Source organism: Neopelma chrysocephalum, unplaced genomic scaffold (genome assembly GCF_003984885.1).
Source record: "Neopelma chrysocephalum unplaced genomic scaffold, ASM398488v2 Primary Assembly neopelma1_119, whole genome shotgun sequence".
Taxonomy (NCBI): Eukaryota; Metazoa; Chordata; class Aves; order Passeriformes; family Pipridae; genus Neopelma; species Neopelma chrysocephalum.
In genome coordinates, this window is record NW_020897781.1 from 2,806,720 (window position 1) to 2,820,273 (window position 13,554).

General features: G+C 46.2%; 1 long non-coding RNA gene across 1 annotated transcript; it reads right to left on the reverse strand.

The window, feature by feature from the left end:
* Window positions 1-3,189: 3,189 nt before the first annotated feature.
* LOC113974367 lies at window positions 3,190-6,420 on the reverse strand. Its single transcript, XR_003536536.1, has 2 exons — window positions 5,772-6,420; window positions 3,190-5,321 (listed from the first exon to the last, which is right to left on the reverse strand). It is a non-coding gene; the product is annotated as an uncharacterized LOC113974367 (long non-coding RNA).
* Window positions 6,421-13,554: the final 7,134 nt, after the last annotated feature.

Consider the following 13,554-nt stretch of genomic DNA (forward strand, 5'->3'; position numbering starts at 1 on the left):
CCACCTTGTCAGGAAGAATCTCAGCATATGTGACACATGCACATGTGAGGTTCTGACCGTGCAGTTCCTGCATTGCACATCCGTGAAGCCTTTGCAGCCCCTTTTGCATTTTTTACAGGAGCTGTTCCACATCACTTGGGAATTTGGCCCGTTTCTGCATGTTCAGAGATAAATAATTCAGGCACTGTATGTTTAGCTTTTAAAGTGCTATCAGTGCTCCATTTCCCGGAGTGCGCAGGATAACCTGGGTAATGGAAAAGCCCAGCTAACGCTGTGCGAGGCAGGGAGGAGGGCAAAGGCGTGGGCAGACATCTGACATCCAGCCACCATGCTGAGCCCTGCGGTCCCCTCTCTGCTCAGTGCAGGGGCAGCAGTGTTGTACCTTTCCCACAGCTGCTGCTGGAGCTCAGGGACACACAAGGAACTGAGAGCTGGGGCAGGAGCCGAAGCAGAAGCAGACCCAGCAGCTCACCAAGGCTCATCCAGGACTGTGGTGATGCTGCTCACATCACTGCCTCCTCCTCCTCCTCTGAAGCAGGGGCTTCAGGATAGAGCTGAAAGGTGCTGGCTTTTTGTCTCATCCTTACTGTGCCCCTTGGAGCTGAAGGTGAATGGGATTCTTGCTCTTTTGGGTTAAAATAAGAGCTGCAAAATGAAGTGTAGGAGAGCCTGTTGTTTGCATGGTGTGGTCAGGAAAACCAGGAAGCATTTGCTCCATGTACACACACTCATGTTGCTTTATTATATACAAATCATTTCCTCCACAATAAGGGTAGGGCGCTGTTTTGGCTGGTGCTGGATAATCACCAATGAGTAAGGCCCTGTTTCAAACCGTTTATATTTTAAATAAACAGAGTGGAAAGGACAACAGATGCACAAAGTTGAAGCAATGCGTCAAAAGTGTCCGAGCTGGGGAATTCCCCCACATTTCCTGTTCAACTGTGCAGAGCTGCAGTCATCATTTGCTCTGGCTGCAGGGGGATGCATCCCTGCTCCTCAGCTCTGCTCACTTCTCCACATATGTTTTGGTCCATCCTGCCTTGGATGAAGGTGTCCTCAGAGGTGCAGAGTAGTTTTTTTTACTTAGTTATTGGTGATTCCACGTACAGCATCTCAAAATAGGTTACATCTTGGGTGAGAGAGATGTAAAGATAATGAGCTTGTGCTGTGGATTTGCCTGAGCTAATAACAACTGTGATAAGGTATCCAAGGAAGAAGGTGTGGCAAGGCAGCACAGAGGTCGCCTGGAAGCAATCTGTCTCCTAAAAAATCTTTAAAAGATGCTGGGCAGTGGCATGGCAAATCAGCCTTGCCATCTCTGCTGATTCACTTGTAAATGAAAAGGAGCCTATCCCAGCGGGAAGTTTGTTTTAAACTCAGGTTTTACAGCCCCCGGCGCTCAGTGTGAGCCAATGCACGCCTTGCTGTTTGAGTGGCAGAAGGCTCCTCCACAGTCTTCCCAGGCTAGGCTCATCCTAAGGATCTTGGTAGCTGTTCTAAGGAATAGGAGAAACTGGAATTTGTTTCCCAAAGCACAGAGCCTGTTTCTGAAAGCGTGGGGGAATCTCTGCCTCTCTCCATTCTTAGAGCTGAGAATTATCAGGGCAGTGATGGTAATAAGCAATGACAAGGAGACTGGTAATCATATTAGCAGTGTTATTACTAACATTCTTATATTATTGTCATTACATGTATTACTATCTCCTCAAGTTTGGGGTGCACCGATAATTTTAGTTTCCCTAAATCCCTGATTTTATGAGTCATGTTAACACTTGCAGATATACCTGCACTGGTTTTCATTCAATATTTCACATCAGCGTTTATGGTGCGTTGTACTTCTGTCAGAAGCTTTGGGAGTGTCAGCAGCTCTGGGCTGCCATTTTTTATAAATCTCCATAAGTCATTAAAACTCTGGTTTTAATGAATGCAAATTCAGTGCCACGGGAGGGAAGTCAGTTGGCTGGAGGTGCTCCCAGAGCTGGAATCGCTCCGTCACCAGCGGCTGTTGAAAGATGTTTCTTCGAGTTCAGGCCTGTGAGCCACGTGGGGCCTGAGATGATCGTGACAATCTTTTGGCTAAATCAGTGCAGACATCAACCTTATTAATGCCCATCAAATTAAACAATCCTTGTTTCTCCAAGATCTGCAGAGCTGGCAAGGAAAAAAGGGGAGTTCACGTTCATCATGTGAAGTCCAGCTCTGGGAGCATTTACATTTTTAATATAGTTAAGTGTGCATGTATTTACAAGATTAGATTAACATAGTAACAGACAATTTATTTAAAGGCATAATGTCTGATACAGATCTCTGGTGCCTGAATGGTCATTTCCTAATATTGCTGTTATAGATACTTCCATGATTCACATCTCCTGTTGCAGAACAAGCAACAAATCCCCAGGACGGAAGGACAGATCTAAGTTTTTTCTAAAATAATATTTTTTTAGAGTTTTATTACAACTCTAATTTGAGCCAGAAATTCATTCACAGGAAACATGTAATAAATAACAAACAAAGATGGGATTTTTCAAGAGTGGTGGCTGGTGCTGGCTTGCAGTGGGAAATGAACTTCTGAAAATCCCTCCCTGGGATTTTTACCAGACTTCGTGTTATCCTGCCGCTGTAAGACCCTTTGGCTTTGCAAGCTGGAGCATCAGAATCCATTCTGCTCAACTATGTGAGCTGCCTTTATTACTACCAGAGCAAAGGATCCTGTAAATGAAAGGATGAGGTAGGAGGTTTAAAGCAGCTTCTGATTAAATAGGAGCAACTGATGCCAGAGGCATTGCAGAGCCAAAAATGTAACTGTATTTGAGGAATAATTATACAAATTCATGGGTGACACATGCTTTAGTGGCTGTGAAACCCAATAATCTCTGTGCAAACCTCTAGTGTGGGATGTTCCCAAAGTGCTGATTGTCAGCAGCCAGGGGAGCAAGTGTCCTGCTCTCGCCCTCTGTAAAACAGCAATGGCACTGCCGTCCTGGGCCTCTGAGTTATCGGGAAACAACATTAGGAACTTTGTTGCTGAGCATGTACAAAGTGTGATGTGTTAACTTTAAAACAGATAAGGGAGAGCAGGAGCTCCTCTTCGAAAGATTTCTGCAGGGTCTGAGCTCTTTGTTCTGAGGTCTTTCCTGTTAGGTGATGCACAGACAGCGCAGCCTTCCTTTCCTAAGAGAGAAACAGAAGTGAGTTCTCACACACCAACTGAGTTTTATTTGAAGGCAATATGACATTAGATTGGCAAGAATAAAAGGAAAGTCCAAACACATCATCATCTGAAGAGAAGACATTGAAGTTTAGTGCAGCAGCTGTAGGTCTGGTCCTGCAGAGCCTGAGCAGCGCGTGGCACCCGCAGCTCTGCGTCACCATCAAGGTCATTTCAGCCTAAGAAGTTAAAAGAGAAACTTTTACTGTGGTAATGATAAGCACAATATTTTTGTAGTTGTTGCTTCTTGGCAGGAAACAGCCCAGATTAGCAGAGCCACACCATTGGAGTGTGTGTTTTGTGTTCTGTTGCCATCAACACCCCCAGCCCCTCTCAGGTTTGGGCTTGCTGTTCCAGGCAGGCTGTCAGCCTGGAGCTGACAGAAAGGGCTCCTTTCTCTGTGCCAACGTGCTGCACCATGCACAGGAAATCCTCATCTGCACATGGGAGTGCTACAGAAATACAAACAGAAATTAATAATGACAATAGTTCCAATCCAGATCACTACAGGCATCATGTCCAGCTCAAAAATTCAAATTCTTTGAGCATAACTAACTTGCCAAATTATTTAGGAGGGACTATAAATCACAGCCTGTCTCCTGAGATGAGGACTGGGACAAGGTGTATGCTGCACCTTAACTCATGGGCTACCAGACCCAAAGTTCCACTCCAGGATGAGGATCACCACCTTGGAGAACTGCAGGAATCTCCCGGCTTGGGGAGAGAGTGAGGGCAGAGATGTCAGTTCACTGGGGGGGAAAAAGCTATGAAGAATAATCAGAGAAAAACATATAAAATCAGAGCAAATTTTTTGTGGCTTTGTGACAGCTCAGAATTCATCATTTTCTTGTACCAAGCAGGAGTGCAAATGGGAGCCAGGGGAAAATCCCCTGTACTCTGGTCTGTGCTTCTTATCCACTTGCTGTGCTGCTGGCACCGTGTCCGATGGGAATATTTCCTCTTCATTTAGCAGCAGCACAAACTCCAGCATACCAAGGAGGAGCACACTGAGCTCTTGCAGGGCACAAGGGAGGCGGCAGCATCTTGGAGAAGATCCCAGCAATGCCTGCAGTGTGTGTGGGAAGCAGTGAAGAGCATCAGCACAAGGGTTTGAGCTTTGGCTCCAACTGAGCTGCCATGGTCAACAGAGGGTGTTTGTACAGCAAGAGGAGATCCATCCATCAGAGCAACACCCTTCCTCTTCACATGTGTTTTTGATGTCATCAAACTACCCATTTAACACCACTTCTCTCTTGCTAGGAAACTAGACAAAGAGGTTATTTTCAGTCACCAAAGGTTTTACTTTTTATCTTAATACAGCATGATGAAAAAAACAACATCATAACTAAGGCATGAACTTTTAATGACTTTATTTCATAATCTTTTTGTAGGTTCCTGTTGAACTAAATGAGTCTTTCAACTGTTTTTGTCATTGGCTTAAAATGCTGGCACAGGCATTGCTCCAGCTCTCATGTACTGTGCTATTTGCTCTGCCCAATCCCCCCTGCAGATTTTGGTAAATGCTGCCATTGCAGTGCACTGAAGCACAGAGGCTTATTAACAGTGATATCATCTGCCTGTGTGATCTGGGAGATGGTCATGAGCAGCATGTGTTTGTGAAGAATATATTCCAGCATGATATGCAGCATGCTTAGTTAGCTGTATTGGAAAGATTTCCAGATAGCTATTGATTTTCCAGCCCTGTAATTAGTTCAGAGATTACAAACATAGAAAATATTGCTCCGGAAATTGATTTTTTTAATTGTTCATAGCACCAAAATATGGTGTGACTGCAAAGCATATCACATGCTTCCTGCAGAGGAAGACTTTGAACTTTGGAAAAATATTGCCCCTGTAAACATGGAAAAGAAATCACATGGCTGATTCTATTGCTATCTCAGATAAGGCCTCAATCCAGCTGGTTCTGAGTGAGTTTGAAAATCCATCCCTGTAGTTCCTCTCACAGGATCAAGGTCTACAGGAGAGGTTGACCTGCTGGATTTCATCAGGGCTGGATTTGACCATGGATGCCATCAGAGAGGGTGCCAACATCTCCTGCTGTGCAGAGCCCTCGGTCTGGGGATGCCTTGGTGTCCTGGGGCTGATGTTCACCCTGGTAATAGTTTTTTGTTAATTTGTGCTCTGTGCTTACCATCACACAGCTGCCTCTTGCCCCTCCAAAGATGTCTCAGCCCCATGGAGCACTTCCCATGTACTTCACCAGCACGTGCCCCACTCTGAGCTCAGCTGGGAGCTCAAAATGCCCCTCAGGAGGAGGCAGAATCACAGAGTCATTTAGAACCATAGGCTGGAAAAGCCACTTAAGATCATCAAGTCCAACCATTCCCCCAGCACTGCCAAGCCCACCACTAAACCATGTCCCCAAGTGACACATCTACATGTCTTTTAAATCCCTCCAGGAATGGGACTCCTCCTCTGCCCTGGGTGGCCTGTGCCAGGGCTTGAGCAAGCAAACCTTTGCACAAGGAGATGTGACCTGGACCTGCCAGGTCTGGAATGTCTTTTTTTTTTTTTTAATTGCTTCCAGGCTACATTTTTTCACCTCTAATTATCATCTGAAGAAAGATGTCTCTTCTCTTCTTTGGAAGGGATTTTGAGTCCTCCCTGATGAGATGTATGAGCTGGTCACTCCTTCGTGCTGGTGACTCAGTGGCCTCATTGCACACACAGGGTGGGGTGGCTGTTGCTTATGGAAAATAAGAGTAGATAAGTCCAGTAAAAAATACAATCTCTGTCTTCCAAAGAAGCTGTTATTTATGTCTAGCAGGATAATGACAGATATTTTCTGTGCAGGCAAAGCCAAGAGACCACAACAGAGGCAACCAGGGCACTGCAGTTAAGGAAGTTATTAGAATTATTTCATCTCATTGCCAAACTGTGCCAGGCATTGAGCAAATCAGTTGAGTCACTTCTCTGAAGAGTTTGCAAATTAGGAAGTTTGGGCAAAAAGCAAAACCCCCAAAAAAGATTATTTCCACTTTACAGGGATTACATGTTCTGACGTAGTCACACAGGCAGTCAGAAAATTTGTCTCCTGTGAAATTTCTTCCGGAATCTGTGAAGTCTCAGGAAGCAAGTAGAAATGTTCCTCTTTAAAGTCCCAAAGCTAGTAATAGTAAAAATAGTCAAACTAGACAATTGGATTTGGCTGAGAAACTGCTTCTACAGCTATATAATTCCTGAATATATCCAGTCTCAGCAAAACCTTGGGAAGTCTCAGGAGATGGGAAGTGCTGCAGTGAAAGTAAATTTATTATTAAGATGTTAATGAAGTGGGTGCCATCCCCTCCCTCACCCAAAGCAGCTCTGAGGCGAGTGGTGTTGGACCAGGGCATGAATTCTCCTCCTGCAAGTACAATCATTGCAACAGCCCAGTTTTACTTTTTCACTGGGAGTATCATTACACAAGAATCCTATAGGAGAAAGAAAATCCTGTAGAAGGAAAGGAGGAGAAAATGCTGCTTTATTTACATTTACCTGTTGGGTGTTGGACTAGATGATCTCTGGAGGTCCCTTCCAACCCTAATCATTTTGTGATTCTGTGTTTCTGTGATTTTTGGGATCACCTGGATTCCTGGGAAACAGAATTTGGGGTGTGGATGAGAGGAGTGAATTGCAAGTGTTTCCCCTATCTCCCTCTGCTCCAGGACAGGTGGATGGGAGAAAAAATATTAAATATTTACCCCAAGAATATACACAGTCTTTGTGTAGGTGAATCCCCCTTCCAGAGTGGGATCCACTGGCATCCTGGTATTTTGGGAAAGCACCAGGCAAGCATTAGTCCCCCCTAACCATGCACTTTTAGGATTAGGAAACAACCAAGCATTTTGGGGGCTACCCACTCCCTTCCCGAGGTAGGAGGATTTGCAGGATGACCCACGGGCATCTTTCAGGAGTCTTCTCCCCTCGGAATTCCTACCGGGATAAGGATGGGAGCACCTCAGTTAGCTCAGTCTCACTCTCCCATCTAGTGGTAAAACAAGGAAAGGTGGTCCAGGCAGAAAAAAAGGAAATTTAAGCTTTCTGGGGCTTTTGAAGGGGTATCTTTGTGGGTTCAGTTAAATGCATAATCCCCAGCACAATGGGGATTGGGAATGTCACTGAACTGATCCCGAGGGGAACACAGCAAAGTGCAAAGGGGGATGAGTCCTACCCTGGGTCCAGTGGGGCTTGAGGACCCCTGCTCTGGGAATGACCTGCAAAGCAAAGAGGTTTGCACTGATGAACACACCCCCGGTGGAACAGTGTGGATGTAAAAGCATGAACTTCACGAGCAAAATGATGTCTGTTAAAAACCCCTCGTGGTGGGTGGGAGGTGGAAAGATGTAGAGTCACATTGTCCCACAAATAACCTCTTACCTTCAATGAACTGCACAAGAGCCCCACGGCTGCCCCACTGCCTTCCCGGAAAGGCCTCTGTGGTCCCCCAAAATAGCAGGGGGAGGCATAACCCACAAAGGCTGATTGCACAGTAAGGTCAGGGACACGCAGGCAGCGTGCTCAGGAAATGTGCTGTCAGAGGTGTGAGCTGGGGCTGCGCTGCTGAGCGTGGTGTGCAGAGCCTGAGACTTCAGCAATGCTACAGCCTTTGAGCTCTCTTCTAGGAGGGGATTAGGGGAGTCTGAAGCATGGAGAGCTGGGTTACTCTGAGCTGTAAAGCTGTGTTTTATTTCAGCCAGATCCACAGAAGTGGAGGGGAAGGGTTTCACCTGTCCTACAAAAAATTTACATGCTCAAGGTGATTCAGGCCAAAAAAATCCCAATTTTTCCATGAGGAACTGGTGCAGAACCAACTCAGTAAGGGCCTGACACCATGGGGATGTTTTTCCCTAGGCTGGGGAGGTGCAGGGGCTCAGGTTCTACTGCCCTGGATTCAGGATGCTGAGATTCCCACTCCCATGTCCACAACTCAGATCCAGAGACCCGAGATGCAGAATGGATGAACTCTTACAGAAGATTTATGTTCTCATGTCAGATCGAAGACTTGTGGTATTTCCTGGAAGGCTGAATGATGTTTCACTTTCAGCAAATAAGGTCAAAATCACAAGGGGAAAAAAAAAGTCATCTCTCATGGATCAGCTGTTTGCCAAGCCCAGAGGTGCAAATGGTTGTCTCACATCCCTGTTCATATAAAAGTGCTTTCCTGGAGCAACATGCTGCTAAACGTGGCTTTCCCAGGGTGGCACCCACACAGTCTGCAGCACAAATAGACTCAGCTGGGAAAAGACAACTCAGAGGAGTACGGTACTCACACCTACACTACCAGATCATAAAAAAACAAAACGTGAAGAAAAAGGTACTGGGCAGGTTTGGAAGGGCAGGGATTGGTCTGGTAAAATGGAAATCTGCAGGAGTGCAGTGCTCTGGGTGGTTCCTCAAGAAGCACTCTCCTGCTGCCCGAGGGGGATGCAGGTTGGATCCAGCATGAGAGGCAGCTGGTGATGGGGTCAGGCCACCTCGGGGGATCATCTGTGCCCACTGGGACGGGACATCGTTGCTCTGTGCACGGTGCAGCGGGGACGGGGCTGGTGCTGGCCGAGGGTGCTGGGCCCCGGCTCAGCCACCGCATCCCTCGGATACTCGGCGTGTCGGGAGAGGGCAGCCTTCGCCACAGGCGGATACGGCCGGGAGGGCGAGAGGATCCGCACCCAACCGGCCCAGCACAGAGGGAACACGGCTTTCAGGAAATGCTTAAATGAGAACATTTAAGGAATGCCCGGTGTGGAAAAAGGGGTTGTGCAGATGAAAGGCACCTTTCTGTCAAGAAGCCACTGGTGCTGCCAAGGGTTAAGGACTGACCCGTCCGCATCCTCGAGGATGTCCCAGGATGTGATTCACACGGCTGAGCTCGCGGGATAATATGCACCTGGAGCAAGGCTCACCATGACCTGCTGCTCCAAAACCCCCTCTCCAGCAGACTTGTAGACACACGTCAGGTTTCCCTTCTTCACTGCAAGCTCACGTACAGGCAGCACAGACCACCAGCTCGTCCCCTTGGCTGCAATAACACCACATGTGCAGCCTGGGGACCTGCCTGGGATATCCCGGGCTTGCAGCTCCAGTGACTCCCCTGCAAACCCTCCCTGGAAAGCGTGTTCCCTGCTACAGCAATAAAAAAACACATAAGGTTAATGAAAAGACAAGCTGGGAGCGTGAAAGCACAGTTAATGCTACTGCTGTGATGCTTCATTTGAGCTGCAAAGAGAAGATAAAGTTCTGCCTCCTACCAGAGAAGTCACAGGGGAAAATGATTCCTTCCTTCTCTAAATGGCATCACATTGTTTCTTCTTTTCAACTTGCTGCCAACTTGGTGTCACACTAATTTTTCAGGACAATCATCTGGTTAACCGGCAGTGGTGGTACCCTCCATCCAACCTCCCACCCCCCAGACAAGATCAGCACAAAAGATATTCAAAAATAGATTCACCTAGGAAAGAAGAATAAATAAGGATTGCTCTTTGCATGTGAATAGCTAATGAAGTCCCACTTAGCAGTCTCGGCAGACTCATCAGCTCCGGCGGCTGATCCTTGATTGTGTGTCTGCAGCTACTGTTCAGTCTTCTCTGCTCATTAGACCCAGGTCAAATGAAACACACACAAACCGTGGCAGAAATGATAAGAACCGATGGAGATGGCCATAGTGGTGACCCATCCCAAGTGGAAAATTACCAGTTAGGATTTTTTATTGCCTGTTACGTGGAGCTATTTCACCTAACAGCCAGAGGTAGGTCACTTCTAATCAGCAGGGGTGAGATCCAGCCCATCACACCGTCCCCCATCTCTCATTAACAAGAGATGAACCTGAACAGTCCTGCATAGGAGACCCCTTAGAGAAGCACCAGGGCACACATTTTGGGGGTTGTTTTGGATTCACCACCACAATAGTGTGCTGGTACTGCCCAAAGGGCTTGGGCTGTCTGCACCAACCTGAGTGCAAAGGCTGCAGGTGAGGGTTGAGTGGGGGGGCACATCTGCTTGGCACCAACTCCTGGGAGCAGCTCTGACAGTGACTGTCACCCTCATCAGTCACTGCACCACTCCCCTCTGCCCAGAAAGGCTCTTTCCTCTTAGCAAGAGATTTTTGAACAAGCTGTAGAGTTTTGTGAAACTTACAGAGAATAACATACATAAATACATTAGAAGCTCTATAAATATAGGGACTCCTCTAACAGGATTTTCTTCTTAAGCACCTTAGGACACTGATTTCTCCCTTTCCTGAAACCAAACCTGGTGGACTCAGGGAATGTGAAGGAAGTTTTAATACTATATTTGTTAATAACCTGGGAAGGAGGAAAGGGAACAAAAAAGTAAAAAAGACCAAACCAGCTGGATCCTGCCTCACCCATGTCTTGATTAGTTTGTCACTAAACTTGTGACAAAGCATAAGATGGGAGAGGGGTGCAGTGGTGTGAAGTGTTGCTGCCAGAGGACTCTGCTGCAATCTGGATTATGCTGGTGTAAAATCTGCTCTGTTCTGCTTGTCTGTGCCCCGAGACCTCCTTGACAGCAATTACTCACAGAACCCTCCATCTCCACTCCTCTCTGCTCCTAACCCAGCAAACCACCCTCTTCCCACCAGTTCTGGGTCAGAGGAAAATGTTGTTATTAAGTTACCTCTATTTTATGGTCTTTTAATTATTTCCACCCCTGTGATTACACTAATTAGCTAACTGGTTTCTAATGGCTGTACAGTAGCTCACATTACACTTTCATTAATCACAATGTTAGCCAGCCTAGTTAAGAGTCCCTGGCTTTTTTGCATTAACATTTGAAATTATTAAATGATAAAATAATCTGAAGGGGAAAAAGGAGTCAATAGGAATAGACACCACCTTCGCCAGCAGCTTGGCAAAGAGCCTCTTTGATATATTTAGAAATGTTATGATTCACAAGAACCTGCCAAGCATTTAGTTAGTGTCTATAAAAATGAAAAAAAAAAAAAAGGTAAGTCTGAAGTTTCCAATCACAACTGTTAAAGGCTCCTTCTCACTTTCTTTGATTCGAGGCAGTTGACTGACACATTCAAATGGGATCAAAAATAAAACAACTGACAACACATCTCCGTCCTGATGGCTGTGACTGAGCACTCACTGCAGCTACACCCAGGACAAAGCAGAAATGAAGATCTAAGAGGAGGTTAAGTTTTTGCTGGTAGAAAAACATTACTCTGGCAGCTCTCAAGACCTTCCTATAAATTCTTATCTAGGGAGACTATTTGATGTGCTAAAGGACTCTTAAAATAATCAAAATTAAGAACAAAGCATCCCACAGTGGATAGCTTAAATACATGCACAGGGAAATGTCCCTCACCGGTTATGATAGAGAGTCAGAATAACAACAACAATAATAATAAATTAATATTATTTTTATTATTCACATCTGCTTAACAGGAGAAGTTCAAAACCCTTTATGAACACTAATCAACTAATTTTGCCAACCTGCTGCATATCAGGCACCCAGTTCAATGAGGTGCTTCAGTGCAACATAGTTTAGTGAGCACTGAGTAAAGCTTTTTTAGTGGGTGGGACAAGGGTGAAGATGGGCTCACCTGCCAGGGTGTCTTCGACAAGGAGGGAGAAGGAGAGAGCCTTCATTTCCCAAAACCGAGAGGCTGAAGAGCTCCCATGACAGCAAACCATTAAATAAAAAAAAAGTAACAATAATACGGAGCAAAATATTGCTTCAGGGAAAAATTTCTGCTTGGTTTTAGTACAGATGTTGATATTGCACACTCAGAAATGGCTGTTTAGAAGCACATTTGCAGTGTGTTATTAGATGGTGCACAAAAGCAAAGAGCTGCACTTGCAAGGGAGGAACTAAAGCATTTAAAAATTAAAAGACATTTTAGAAATGCCTCCTGAAAGGCATTTTTTTCTGTGAAAGAGAAGTTATGAGTAGAGAGACTGAGCTTCCCCAAATCACAGAGCCTTAAAGCCAGAGTCTGTGACTAACTTGAAGCATTTGTCCAACACTTCGCTTCAGGAGAAGGGAGCTCTGGTGGGAACAAACTATCACCTCTGCAGGTCCCTTGGGAGCTCCTCTGCACGTAGTGAGGCCGTGCCAGGCTCAGAGTGGGCAATCTGCAACACGCCAAATTTCCCCAGGGCAAGCCCTTCCCGCGCTGGGAGCAGACACCCGTCCTTCCTGATGCCTGCACCGCTGGAGGTGCTCTGTGCGTGAATTCCAAAGAGCTTATCCAGACATACAGCACCCTTAGTACCTCCCACAGAGATCCCACAAAGCACAAGGGCACGCTTTTCAAATTAATGAATGTCATCGTTTTAAAACCCAAATCCCTTCGGAGGAGGGAATCCTGAGCCCTGTGGGATGAGGGAGTCGCAGGCTGAAGCTGAGCGGAGTATTTTGGGCATTATGCATGTGAAGGTGGCACACAGCAAGGCTCAGGCACAGAGGTGATTGCTCTGCACTTTGCATATTCCCTCTGTGCACTGGGCTGGGATTTTTCATTTCATCCATAATTCATGTTTTGCTGCAGCGACTCTACAGAGGCAGCACAGGACCTCAGCCTCGGTGATAACAAGGGAAAGAGAGAGTTGCTTTTTGTTGCCAGACTGCAAACTGTAGAGCTTGGGTCCAGCCAGACACTCCACTTTATCCCAATTAACCTGTGGGCAAAGATGTGAATAGACAGTGAAATAAGGGTTTGCCCTTATGTATAAGTGGCTGCAAACAGCCACTGCCAAGCCTACATGACCCCTGTCTGGGCTCTGTCTGTAGCCAGCAGAACTGTGCCCAGCCCAGAAAAGGGCTGTTATTACTCCAGCCCTGGAGTAATAACCTTTTTTTACACATGCACATGTGATCTCTAAACAAGCTCAGTTATTGATGCCCATGCACTGTTAGATTTTGGGGCCAGGGTGCTTTTCTTTTTCACCTGACCCCAGCAGTGCTGCGGGGTGACAGTCCTTGCTGTTGTTATGGACAGGGAGGTCACTGTGCCACTCTGGCTGTACCACACACACAAAGCAGCCCACACTCACTCCCAGAGCTATAAACCTTCCTCTACAACCCTGCTGCCTTTCCTCTCCATAACACACAGACCAAGAAACCCAGTTTGTCAGAAACGAAAGTGTTTTGGGAGATTAAAATGTAAATGTTGCACTCGGCTTTTCAGAGGGGGTTTGATATTTTACTTGTGACTCTGAGAGGAAATAGATTTTTGATAACTCTGCGGAACTGCTGCTGCCCAGCCACTGCTGCAAACAGCCAAAACCTTAATAAATAAATCCTCTGTCAGCTGGCTTGGAAAACCAACTTGCTGGTGGTTTCAAGAAATATTGGGAATTTCAAAGCAGGCTTGCACA